Genomic DNA, 13,892 nt, shown 5'->3' on the forward strand with positions numbered 1-13,892 from the left:
GCATTTTTTTATTTTTATTTTTTTAATTTTCAGCTGTTTGATTCTTTACTCCATTTTTTATATCTGTTAAATTTCTCACTATGGAAATAATTTATATATACACACATATATATACACACACACACATATATACATATATAAAACTGGGTCACTTTGCTACATAGCAGAAATTGACAGAACATTGTAAATAAACCATAATAAAAATTTTTAAAATAATAGCTAACAAAAAAATTTTCACTGTATTCAATCACTTTTCCCCCTAGCTCATTGAGCAAATTTTCGACTATTATCTTGAACTTTTTATCAGGCAGATTGCTTATCACCACTTAATTTTTTGAAGGTTTATCTTGATCCTTCATTTGGGACATATTTCTCCATCTCCTCATTTTGCTGAGTTTTTTTGGTGTTATTTCATGTATGACATGTTCTCTAATATTGAAGAAGTGGCCTTATGTAGAAGACATACTGTGGATCCCAGAAGCCCATTTCCTTATGGTCACCAGAGCAACATGCTCTAGGGGTACCTGATTTGTGAGCCACATAGACCCTCTTGTTGTGGTTGGGTTGTCTGTGGTTGTACTGGTGGGCAACTATGGTTCCTGAGATGTTTGGCTTCCAGGCTTTGCCTAGTTTGGTGGCTGCTGATTCACTGGTAGGCAGGACTATGTCCTGGCTTGGCTTCCTGCACAAAATGAGTGGTCTGAGGACTGTTGCTAGCTATCTGATGTGTGGAGTTGGGTACCTGTGTGGCTAACTGTGGGGCCCAGCAGTCCCTGTAGTTATTGGGTGGGTGATCCCAGGGCCCTAAATGGATAGAAGGAGGACTCCAAAATGTTTCTTGCATGCACCAGTAACCCAAGAGTAGAATGAATTTCCCCAAAAGGCTACTTTATCCACATGAGTTTTACCAATTGTCTCCTGCATCTCCAAAAGACAGCAACCAGTGCCTTCACTGGATGTTGGCAGCAACCATTTTTAAAAGCTCCCATCATGAGGACACTGGTTCTGATAAGCACCATTTCGGAACATGTGAAATTTTTCACATTCCTTTTAAGAGTGGAGTCTATTTTTTTATGTGTAAGATCTGCTAGTCTTCAAAGCCATATGTTCTGGAAGCTCATCTTCCAAATGCAAGACTCCTGGGCTGGGAAGCACAATGTGGATCTTGGACCCCTCACTCCTTTGAAAGAACTTTTGCAATTGTAATTATTCTCTCATTTGTGGGTTGCCTACTTAGATGTGTCATGACTTTTCTATGTCTCTACCTTTCTTACCTGTCTCAATTTAGTTTCTTTTTTTCAGTGGTTAGTTGTGGAAAATATTTTCTGCTAGTCTTTAGTTGTTCTTAGAGATAGTTTCTCTGTAAATAGTTTTAACTTTGGTATGCTTATGGGAGGTAAGCTCAGGTCTTCTTAGTCTGCCATCTTGGACATTCCCCCAATTCTCTTATGCTTTTAATACTGCTTTTCTTTTCATTTTTTTCTTACTAATTTTAACAAAGTGTGTTTTTTTCTTAAATACTTACCATTTTTATTAAAAGCATACAAAATTTTAATATACAAATAGAGGTGCAATTTACAAACCTTTTTAATCATAAATTTGACACATTGACTTTTCTGCCCTCTATGTGTGTTGGATTTTCTTTGAATTATTCACATTTTCATTGTTCAGTTACTCAAGATGATTATTATGTAAAACACCTCATTGATTATTCAAACACGGGACACATGCAAAAAGGAAAAATGAAGATGATTGTGCCACCCGAACAAGTCTTCATGATGAAAATAATGGAATGTTTGTTCACATGAACCAGGGCACATTAAGAAATCATTCTTCTTGGGATAGCATTGTTCTTATTAAAGAACCCTCAATGAACTACTCACTAATTAAAATGTGAGCACCTTTTTCTTTTTTATTTTGTTTGAAATTCAAAGATTAACCATTATATCACTCATGAATTAGGAGATTAGCATATTTCCCATAGCATCAGAATCATCAGCAGAATCTGTGTATATGGAAAGCTGTGGGAGAATTATTGGTGACCCAAAAGGAAATGGATGCAGCCAGCATGATAGGAAGTGTGGTTGTAGTGGCAGTTGGTTTGCTCTCCTGGTCCAAATCTTGATGCTGACATGGGGGCATGGGGTGGAGAGAAGTGTTTCATCAAATGGCTTTTGACTTGATATTATTTGGTTTATTTCCAGCAGACTTGGAGGAGTTCTCATCTACATATGTGAAAATTTGACTTTCATTTTCATTCTCTTGTGCATTGTTCTATATTATTAACTACTTCAGAGGTTGGGGAAAGTGAATCAGCTTCTGCTCCTTCCTAATTCTATATCAAGTGTAAACCACAGTACAGATTTCCCCCTCTCTCTCAGCTTATTTTTGTTTTCATTTTTTAAAGTTTTATTGAAGTATCATTGATTTACAATGTGATAATTTCTGCTGTACAACAAAGTAATTCAGTTATACACACACACACATATCCATATCCATATCAGATTTCTCTTTTAAAATCAAATAAAGCAATGGTATTTGGAATGATACAGCTGCCTTCTGATAAAATGGCAGAATATTTGTCATCAACTTTCCACTGCCTCAAGAGAGTTGTGCTATTCTTATTTTGGCTTTTATTCTCCTTGGCAGGTTTTCTTTCAGGTACACCTTTTGGTTTATCTGAAGCTTCAGAAATGTCACCATTTTTTAGAGTGTGCTTAAATGAAGCCAGTGTTTTATCACAAGATTTTATCACTGCTGTATCATCCAATATGTTGGAATCACCACTCTGTCTTTTGCTATACTGGAGTAGCAATGAGTCCTCCTAATATGGGAGGCTATCACCATCACCTCCTGGCATTTTTGTTTGTTTGTTTACTTGTTTGTTTTTTAAATTTTATATTTTGTTAGTCTGTTCAAAGCAGAAATTTTATGTATTTATTAATTTTATTATTATTTCTTTTTTCATCATTTTTTCCTCTTTGTTTTATCATTTTGTTCTATTTTCCTTGAATTTTGCTTGTTCTATTTATACTGTCATGAACTGGATGCTTAATTTCTTATTTTCTATCAAAAGCATTAGTCTATCCATTTTACCTTGGAATATTTTTGTCTATGATTCACAATTTTTGATGTATTACTTTAGTTAACAGTTATTTTGAAATATTTAAAAATTTTATTGTTTAATGAGTAAATTCAAAGTATGATTTTACATTTCTATTTTTATGTGTTTTAAATCATTTATCTTATTGACTCAGTCTTTATAGAAGGCTACTTGGTTATTTCTGTCAAATTTTATATTACACTTTTCTTTAAACAAACCAAACTCATATCTAAGAATAAATGTCACAGTTATATTCACATAAGTACACAGAGACACAGAAAAGAGTGAACCAGAGCAGGGGAAAATTCAGTCACTAGGTACATGGCAGAAATAAACTTCTCTCCAAATCTAAATACATTGAAAATCAAATAAGGCTTTATAATATTTAACCCCTGAATTTTCTAGTTGAAATAATTTTCAAAGTCACTCATAAATTCAAAATATAGGGAAGTGCAATCCTACTGTGTAGCCAGGAGATTGTAATCAGATATTAGTGAATATTGATAACATGCCTCTCATATCTCCAGAGGGGAATTTCTCCAAGGTTATTCTGAAATTCTCTAAGGTTATCTAGAAATTTCCTTGTAGATTTTTGTCAAGTAATCAAAAGTTGTCAAATGTTTTATTTAAAGATTTGCTTAGTCTAGCATTTACTTTTATGTGGATGATGAAATAGGGATACTTCCTTGTTCTGAGTAGAATTTATGTCTTGACACCATTTATTAACTAATTTTTATTTTCCCACTGATTTGAAAGGAGTCTTTAGCAAATAAAATTCCAGTTTTCACTTGTGTGTATTCTATGACATTGAGTATTCATATTTCAGTAAATTATAAATATTTCTGTGGAAGTTTCATAATATGAAAATATACTATAACTTTCAATAAGGTAATTATTTAAGAAATAAACATATAATTACCATATGATCCATAAATTCTATTTATATTCAAAGAATTGAAACTAAAGATGCAGAGAGATATTTGTACACTAACGTTCATATCAACATTATTCATAATGGCTAAAGTGTAGAAATAACCTAAATGTCCTTTGACAGATGAATGTATAAACAAAATGTGGCATATACATAAAATGGGATATTATTCAGTCTTAAAGAGGAAGAAAATTCTGACACATGCTGCAACATGGGTGGACCTTGAAGTCATTATGATTTTTATGGTGACTGAAATCTTATAGTCATAAAAGAACAAATACTGTATGACTCAAAATACTAGGTCATCTATATTAATCAGTTTCATGGAGACAGAAGGGATAATAGTGGCTACCAGAAGCTGGGGTTCAGGGGTATAGGGGAATCATTTCTTTGGAATAGAATTAGTCATAATTTGGGAAGAATAAAAAGTTCTGGAAATGTATTATGGTATTGATTGCACAACAAAGTGAACATACATAATGACACTAAAATGTGCACTTAATAGTTAAAATGGTAAATTTTATGTTGTATATAACTAGTCATACAAAAATAAGGTAATCAGTTCCCCTTATACATTACTTTTCTTTGTAAATTTTTCAAAGTTTTATAGGTTATTCCTACAAGCAATTTTCCCAGGAATTGATAATAGTTATAAATAAATTTTTGATTACTTAATTGACTGGGAGTAGTAAGAAATGTATTCACCCCTGATGACACTTTAAATCCACTAATTCTGATTTTTTACTTCTGGCCTCCAGAACTACAAGAGAACTAATTTATCTTTTTTTAAGACATTAAGTTTGTGGTATTTGATACAAAGCCACAGGAAAATAATAGAGATGTTGGTATCTGAAATTGTGTTGCTACCCTAGCAAATAAGTAAAATTATGGAAGTGGAAATTTTTATACTTTCTAGAGGTTGGAAGAATTTTAAATTGATTGATATAAAAAGCCCACCTTATCTTAAATATAATGTTTGTAAAAATATGTAATTATGTATGTTCATATATTGGAAGTGAGGAACATAGAAAATAAAGTATATATTAACTTAGAGAATATATATTATCATAACACAATGATGAAAAAACATGAAAGTTAAAGACTGCTGGTGAGAAATAAAAAGTATAGATGTGAGCTCTTTTTACATAGTGGCAGAATGCACAGCTGAATTATGTTATACAACTGTGTGGTAAGCAAAACTTGTGATGAACTTGGATATTTAGCTGAGGATACTCCCATGTGATGTGTTGCAGGAGTGGCTGGGTTTCTTTTTGCTGCTTGTAGTAAAATGTGAGATAAAAGAGATAAGTTGAGGGAAGTACAGTTATGTAAATGTATATTTGTATTTATTTTTAGAATCTCACAGCATATCTAGCTTGGAAAAGATGTTAAGATTAAGCCAATCACTGTCAGAAAACTGTGCTCTGAAGTGAAAGCCAATGGCCTGACTTGACAAACTTTTGCTAGTGCTAAAGAAAGATTAGATTTGTGACTCCCAGATCTCTCAAAAATCTCAGCAGATGCCATGGTTATATATGAAAATTTCCACAAAATATCTGTGGAGAACCCTCTTGTCTAACAGCACAAAACTCCATACCACTAGAAAAGGAACATACATAGGAAATTCACAATATTTTGATATATTACATCAGCAGAAACACTGTCATGTTGAACTGAAAGGGACAGGGAAAGGAGGAAGCAAATGATACTGTCAGACTTAAAAATTCTATAGGCAAGAAAAATGCTGATAAAAATACTCAGCAGAAAAAAAATGCTATCCTTCAAGAATAAGAAAGAATAATTCTGAGAGTGGAACTGTGTTCAGAGGACAGAACTTAGGCAGAGTGGTTGGAGCCTTGAGCCACAGATAATTATTCCTAGGTCTTTAAACCAAGAGGGAATTCTCCATCCTAAAAGATTTCTGCTCACAAAGAAAAGGAGAGTGGGACAAGTGACCAACTTTCTTGGACTTTTTGGGCATAGAAGGAAGGAGTCACTCTTGTTTTAAGTCATACAGAGATCAGCAAAACTGAGACATCTAGAAATGTCTAGGAACAAAGAAGGGGAGAGGCTTTCAGAATCAGTTACTCAGTGGCTGAGGAACTGAGCAATACCTGCAGATGCTGAAGCTCCCTCCAGAATTCATCACTGAGGATCTCATTATGGATCCCAGTAGATTGATTACATTGTAGAGGACCCCAGAAAATTTTACTATCAAAGATGCCAATGGTCACCACAGACCACCTACAGATTTTACCACCAAGGATTTCCTTCAAAAGTTTTCTGTGTTTTCAAACACCAGCTGCCCAAATCTTCATCATTTTCCCTCATTATTCTTGCCAGAGTCCAGGGTCCACACCGGCAGCCAGCCCCAGCCTTTGTCACTATACACATGCAAGACTCCAGCCTAGAACTCCTCAGCTGAACTTCACTTCTATATTTGCACTTGTGGTCAGCCCCTACAGCTGTGCTACCTGCACACTACAGACAGGCCTGACTCCCACCACCAGTCTCAACTACCATGAATGATCTTGGACTTCCCAAATTCTGAAACTTTGAGAAATAATTTCCCAATCTGCGGTATTTCATTATAGCTGGCTGAACAAACTAAGACAACTGAAATACCAAATGCTGATGAGGATGTGGAGCAACACAAACTCTCATTCACTGCTGGTGGGAATGCAAAATGGTACAGCCACGTTGGGGAAAATTTGGTAGTTTTTTTTTTTTTGGTCTTTTTAGGGCCACACCCACGGTATATGGAGGTTCCCAGGCTAGGGGTCAAATCGGAGCTACAGCTGCTGGCCATAGCCACAGCCACAGCCACGCAAGATCCGAGACCCGTCTGTGACCTACACCACAGCTCACAGCAAGATCGGATACTTAACCCATCGAGCGAGGCCAGGAATTAAACCCACAACCTCATGGTTCCTAGTCCGATTCATTAACCACTGAGCCACGTCAGGAACTCCTTGGTAGTTTCTTAAAACAAGACTAAACATGTTCTCACCATATGATACAATAATTGCCCTCCGTGGTATTTACCCAAAGAATTTACAAACTTATATCCACACAAAAACCTACACATGGATGTTTGTTTATAGCAGCTTTAATCATAATCGTCAAAACTCGGAAGCAACCAAGATGTCCTTCATTAAATGTATGGATAAACTATGTTATATCCAGACAATGCAATATTAGTCAGCACTAAAATTAAATGATCTATTAATGAATAATACAGAGATGAAAAATACAGAGAGGAAATTTAAATGCATATTACTAAATGAAAGAAGCCAATCTGAAAAGGCAGAATACTGTATGATTCCAACCATATGACACTCTAGAAAAGGTAAAACTATGGAGACAGTAAAAATATTAGTGGTTGCCAGGGATAGAGGGTAAAGGAGGCTTGATATGCAGAGCACAGAGGATTTTTAGAGCAATGAAACATCTGTATATGACATTATAATGGTAGACATATGCCCTTATAAATTTATCCAAACTCATAGAATATATATCATAAAGACTGAATCCTAATGGAAACTATGGATTTTAGGTGATAATGATATGTGAATGTAAGGTCATCATTTCTGACAAGTGTACCACTCAGGTGGGAGATGTTAATAATGTGTGAGGCTATGTATGAATGGGATTAGAGGGTATATGGGAACTCTCTGTACTTTCTACTCAATTTTCTGTGAACATCAAAGTGCTCTAAATAATAAAGCCTTTAAAAAATCAGTAACAATTAGAATGAAAATTAAACAATCCATAATATAAATAGGTAAAAACACAAATAATAATCTACTGAAAATAAGCAGAAATTGTTGTATTCTCCAAGTCAAACATAATTAAAATATTCAAAGGAGAAAAGAAGTTGCTCAACATATCTCATTAGAAAAATCCAAAATAAGAACACAGTGTAATAATACTACACACCTGTTAGAATGGTTAAAATAGAAGATACTAACAATGCCATCTGCTAGTGAAGATGGGGAAGAGCAGAAACTCTTGTTGCTGTAGGGAATGCAAAACAGTTCAGCAATTTGGGAAGCCAGTACAGTATATTTTATTTTTTTTTAAATAAACATAATTTTACCATATGATCCAACAATCTTGTTGCCTAGTATTTATACAAAAGAGTTGAAAACTTAGATCTACACAAAAAGTGTACACAAATGTATATAGCTTATTTTTGATAATTGCTAAAAACTTAGAATCATACAAAAGTTATGGCAATAGATGAATGGATAAGCAAACTGGATTCATCCATACAATGTAATATTATCCAGCAATAAATTAATTGCAATTTCAAGCCATGTAAATATATGGAAAAATGCTAAATTCACATTCTGGATGAAAAGAATTAAGTCTGACAAGTCTACATAGTGCATGACTCCAAATGTATAATATTATGGAAAAGCCAAAATATGGAAACAATAAAAAGATGAGTGGGTTTTCATTCAGGCAGAGATAGAAAGGATGAATAGGTAGAGCATAGGAGATATTTAGCTCAGTGAAACGATTCTGTGATACTCAAATGATGGAAATGACATTACACTATAAATATACAAAACAGAGTCAATTCCAATATAAACTATGGACATCAGTTACTAATATACAAATGTTGTTTTATCAATTGTTACAATAGGTGAAATCATGGAGGGGACATATTGGTATATGGAAATTGTAATTTTTGTGAAGTTTTTCTGTGAATATAAATTTACTCTTAAAATATGTGTGTGTGTAATGTAAATGCTTGACAATAATGTCTCTGATTGTAATATAAGTTGCTGATATTAAGCTTTTGGCTGCTGAGGCATTCGTTTCAAAAGCATCCATCTCAAATGTTTGTTTTTTTTTTTAATTCTCTTCTTCTGTAGGACAGCAGTCTGTGCAGTTTCCTATGTTGCCATGTTGGAAGTGGGAATCATCCCACAAATTTTGGAAAATGTTTTTATTTTCATTTACTTTGAAATACAATTTAATGAAATATACTTAACTCACCCATTGCTTAAAAGTGTGTTAAAATATTTTGGGATTTTGCAGATTTCTGTTATTTATTTCTAACTTAATTATAATTTCTCAGAACATGTTTTTTATTTTTTGTATTTTTAAAACTTTCTTATGGTGCATTTTATAAGCTAAAATTGTGGAGGTCCTTGGTGAAAGTTGCATTTGAATTTGAGAAGAGCATATATTCTATTGTTGCTGGATGGAAGATTCTTTTTATATATTGATGAGGTCTTGTTGATGGTGAGTGCTCTTAATGTCATTTTTATCTTTACTGAATTTTTGTCTTCTGAATCTATCGATTACTCACAAAGGGATGTTGCACTCTCCAACTATAATAGTAGATTTTCCTCTTTCTCCTTGCTGTTCCATAGTTTTTATTCATGCATCTTGATTCTTTGTTGTTTTGTCCATACATATTTAATATTGCTTATTTTTGTGACAACCTGACCCTTTTATAATTTTATAATACTCTCTTTATCCTTGATAATGTTCATTGCTTTATCTGAAATAAAGATTGATACTTCAGATTTCTTTTGATTTGCATTAGCATGGCTTATTTTTCTCAATACATTTACTTCTAATTTACCAGTCTTTCTATTTAAAGTGTTTCTTTTAGACACTTAGTTAGTTCATCTTTTATTGTTATTTTTTATCCATTCTGATATTATGGGTCTTTTTTATTGGTGTATTAAGACCATTATCATTTAAATGCTTATTGATATGTTTGAATTGGTATGTACCATCTTTGTATTTTCTGTTTATTTCATTTATTGTTTGTTTAATTATTTTCTCCATTGTTTTCTGACTTGTCTGGTTATCATTGAGAATTTTATATTTTTATATTAGGTATCTTCTCTTAATGTATCATTCAACTTATTTTTAAATAAGTGGTTTTCAAGAGTTTCCAACATACGCTTTAACTAATTATAGTCTACTTCTTGTATCTCTATATACATCCACATATGCTGTAGGAAATAGAATAGGCATAGTTCTCCCTCACAATTTCCCACTTCTTGTCCATATGCTACATTAATCCAACTTTTTGCAACAAGTATTGCTTTTGTAAAACAGTTATATTATATATTAATAAAGAATAGGAAAATTAAATATTTTATCTTTATTTATACATCTTTTAATATACTTTTTATCAAGGTATACCTAATTAATGATCTGTAATATTTGTATTCTCCTTGAAAAATACTTATTTCACTATTTCCTTAGAGCAAGTATATTAATTATAGATTTCTTTTTTCTTAGTAAGATAAAGTCTTATATTTTTTCACTTTTGAAGAATTTTCAAATCATTATGGTGAAGAAATATTCCAAAATACAACCCTTTCAACTGTTTAGAAGTTAGTGTGCCTTCTAAAGTTTGATTATATTCCAAGTTCTTTGTGATAACAAGAAATTTATCTCAGAAGGATTGTCAAAAATTAATTTCTGCCTTATTATTACTAGTTCATTATCAGAATGTTGCCAACTCATTGTAGATATGTGTCTTAATTAGATTGTGACACATTCATTGTTGTCCATGTGGTAAAAATGGTGCATAATTCTATCAATTGTATTCTAAGGTAATGTCTTCAAGGGCAGATAACATAAAAATGACTTTGGATGTTTCAATTTTATCCCATCATATAGTAAATTTCACATCCAATCATAAATAATTCCTTTTGTATATGCCCCCATAAACTGGTGTCAACTTTATTGCATGCATGTGCCACCATTAATTTACTGCAGTGATAGTCTTTTGGAATGATGCATATTTGTGAAATGTTAGCCTGGAGTTAAATTTAATGCAAGTTTAAATAAAAATAGGGTTGTATGGCATCTTGGCATTTGGATGCATTTTCTAAGTTGTAAGTATGCTCATAGACTTGTCAAAGGTTGGGAAAAAATAAAAGATAGATGGAAAAAATAAGACCAGAGTAAGGAGTACTTTACTATTCAAATCAATTTAAAAAATTGATAAATTCATGGACAAAAATGGATAAAAATGGTGAGAAGTGAGAAAGTGTTATTTCTCACTCATTATGCAGTAATTACTGAGTATGTTATACTTTTTGCCTTGTCCTAAGAGCAAACTACATGAAAGACAATATTAAGATGAGCTTTAGAAATGCAGGGTTGAGATCTCTCAGAGCTGAATGGTTGAGTGTCAGAACAAATACAACTTCCAAAGAGCTAACCTCAAATTAAATAAGGCTAGCTCATAACATTCTCATATTTGATTTAATATAATCCACACTATGGTGACTATTACATACATAAAAATATATCCAGCATAACTAACAAAATGATCCTGGTGAACAAAAGCAGAAATGCTGAAAATGGCTTGCTTTACACGAATAATAAATAACCATAAAATAATCCAAGCCAAATAGCTCTGTCCACCAGGAAGCATCATGATACAAATTCAAGCAGCAAGGCCATATTTAACCAAACCTACTTCACAATTTTAAACCTGACCTTCCACCATTCAGTGTAATCCCATTTCACAAAATTTGCAACTCTATCCCCTTTGAGACTCTTGGTGAAAATTGTGTTTTGCTCTGCCTGTTGCTTGACAGATTTGCTGCTGCTAAACCTTCGTGTACTTCTTTAGTCTCTAGTCTCCTGGGGTCTTTCCTTCTGTTATTTTCAAAAACACAGAACACAAGTTTATGAAAAATTTAAAAAAATAACTCAACCTCTCTTTGGATGTGACAAATCCTAAAAGGAAGCCTAAATTTTAAATTGCTCTCATGACATTTTAATGCAGAAAATCTTGGCATTTACTATTGATGTTCAACATCAAGAGGGACCTAGATTACTGCAGTTTAAAATGTTTATAGAACAGAGGTTACATTGTTTTATAACTAACATTTCAGAGCTTTGACTTACCAAGAATATAGAAATTACTAGGACAAGAATCTAGGATTCTTCTCTCATGCTTACCAAAATATAAGTTCATAAAAGTAAATATACCCATTTAAAAAATTTTAAAGTTAAAACTCAATTGTCTTTAACTTAGAAAAAAATTATTTTCCCATATAAAATACAGTAAATGATATAGCAATGATTCAACCAAACAGATATTTATAAATAGATCATATATTTTAGAGACAAAATTCATTAATTTGCAGAGAGCTTTTTGATCAAGTAATTACCTTTGATTCATATTTCATTTTTTAATTTTAAATATAATTCAAAATTATTTTTAAAAATTAATTTAGTCATGATCAATACCTCATTTCATTTAAGACAGAATTCTAAGTGAACAATATGGGCAAGACTTGCCATTGTTTACAGTATTTTTTAATATAATCTGTGAATTAAACCACATTTATATTCTGTTTATCTCAATACTATCTATGCTACTTATTCTTCCACATTTAAAATTTTGTTTCTCTTTCTTGAAGTCTTGCATTTAAAATGTAATCTGAAAATATTATTTCTGGATAAGGTTATGGAAAGAACCTTGAACCCATTTCAACAATAAAGAAATCTAACTGGCAATAAAGAATCCAACTTGTCAATAAAAATGCTTATATCTATGAGACATTAGCAAAAATTATACTGTCTATGGTTTAATTTGCAAAATTAGAAACAGATAACATCATTGCTAATACTATCTGCCATTATCTTCAGGAACCATTTAAGTAGGGATTCTGATTTTATAATAAAAAGCATTTAGAAATGTTATACCTAAAATCACTTGTCCTGTGTAGACAGAGCCTGGAAATTCTATTATATATGAGTAAACTATTTGGAACATATCATATGAAAGGAATCAATAAACTGTCTCTTCACTCAAAATGTGATTCAGGTCTTAAAAAATATGGGGATAGCAACATTATTTCTCAGAGATTAGGCTATTTTAGGATATCATAGGTATCTTTTTTTAAAAAAAATGAGTAGAGGCTATTGCTAATCTAAAATAAATGTTACTAATTTTACCCAGAATTTGATTAAATCAGTTCTTGAAGTTTACTGATTTCAAATGAAAGTATTCTGTTTTTCATAACAGAATCATACAATTTATTCTCAGCATAAATTCAGCAAAATTTACCAACAATTATGAGGAAATTTAGGTGGCATTCCTGTGAAGGCATTTGTTTTAATAAAAGCATAAGGAAATTCACTAATTTTTAAAGTAATAAAAATAGAATGAGTCTCCTAGCTAAGAACTGCATTCCAAAGGAAAAGAATACACAGAAGACTTCAACTAAAGTCTCATCGAGTAAACCTAAATCTAAAGGGAAACAAAGATAATTATCTTTCAGGACATATAATCAAGTTCTATAAAAATTTCATTGGTATAACAAAAGCATATTTTTGACCAAGTCCCTTGGAACTCCTGAAACTAAATTCTGATTGCATGACATATTAGTTTTAAGGTTTGGAAAGGAAAATGGTAACATTCTCCTTAGGCTGTCAGAACATAAATGTGTGTATTGCATAAATCTATCACCGAAATTAGGTAGGTTTATGGTAAAATAGATTGCAGTGCCGTGGTTATAATAGAAAACATAGCATTCATTCTGCCAGTCTCTTTTCTACCTCCACTGGCCAAGACTGGCAAACATACATCAATTATAAGAAAATTTTAACATATTTTCTTGTGACAACATTATAAAACTCCAAGACATTCTATGATGCCACCATCACCCTAATTCCAAAACCAGACAAAGATACCACCATAAGAGGAAACTATAGGCCAATATCTTTGATGAATATAGATGCAAAAATTTCTCAACAAAATTTTAGCCAACTGAATCCAACATTATACGAAAAAGATCATACATCATGACAAGGTGGGATTCATCCAAGGTTCACAAGTATGGTTCACCTTATGTAAAT

The 13,892-nt window shown here is 32.3% G+C and overlaps 1 pseudogene; it reads right to left on the minus strand.

Annotated features, from left to right (window-relative positions):
* Positions 1-1,882: 1,882 nt before the first annotated feature.
* Positions 1,883-2,860, minus strand: LOC100519460 (survival motor neuron protein-like; annotated as a pseudogene).
* Between the last annotated feature and the right edge of the window lie 11,032 nt (positions 2,861-13,892).

This window comes from Sus scrofa, chromosome X, assembly GCF_054392235.1.
Source record: "Sus scrofa isolate SSC_HxYL_T2T_F1_AM1 chromosome X, Sscrofa_HxYL_maternal_Yorkshire_Landrace_v2.0, whole genome shotgun sequence".
NCBI classification, from domain to species: domain Eukaryota; kingdom Metazoa; phylum Chordata; class Mammalia; order Artiodactyla; family Suidae; genus Sus; species Sus scrofa.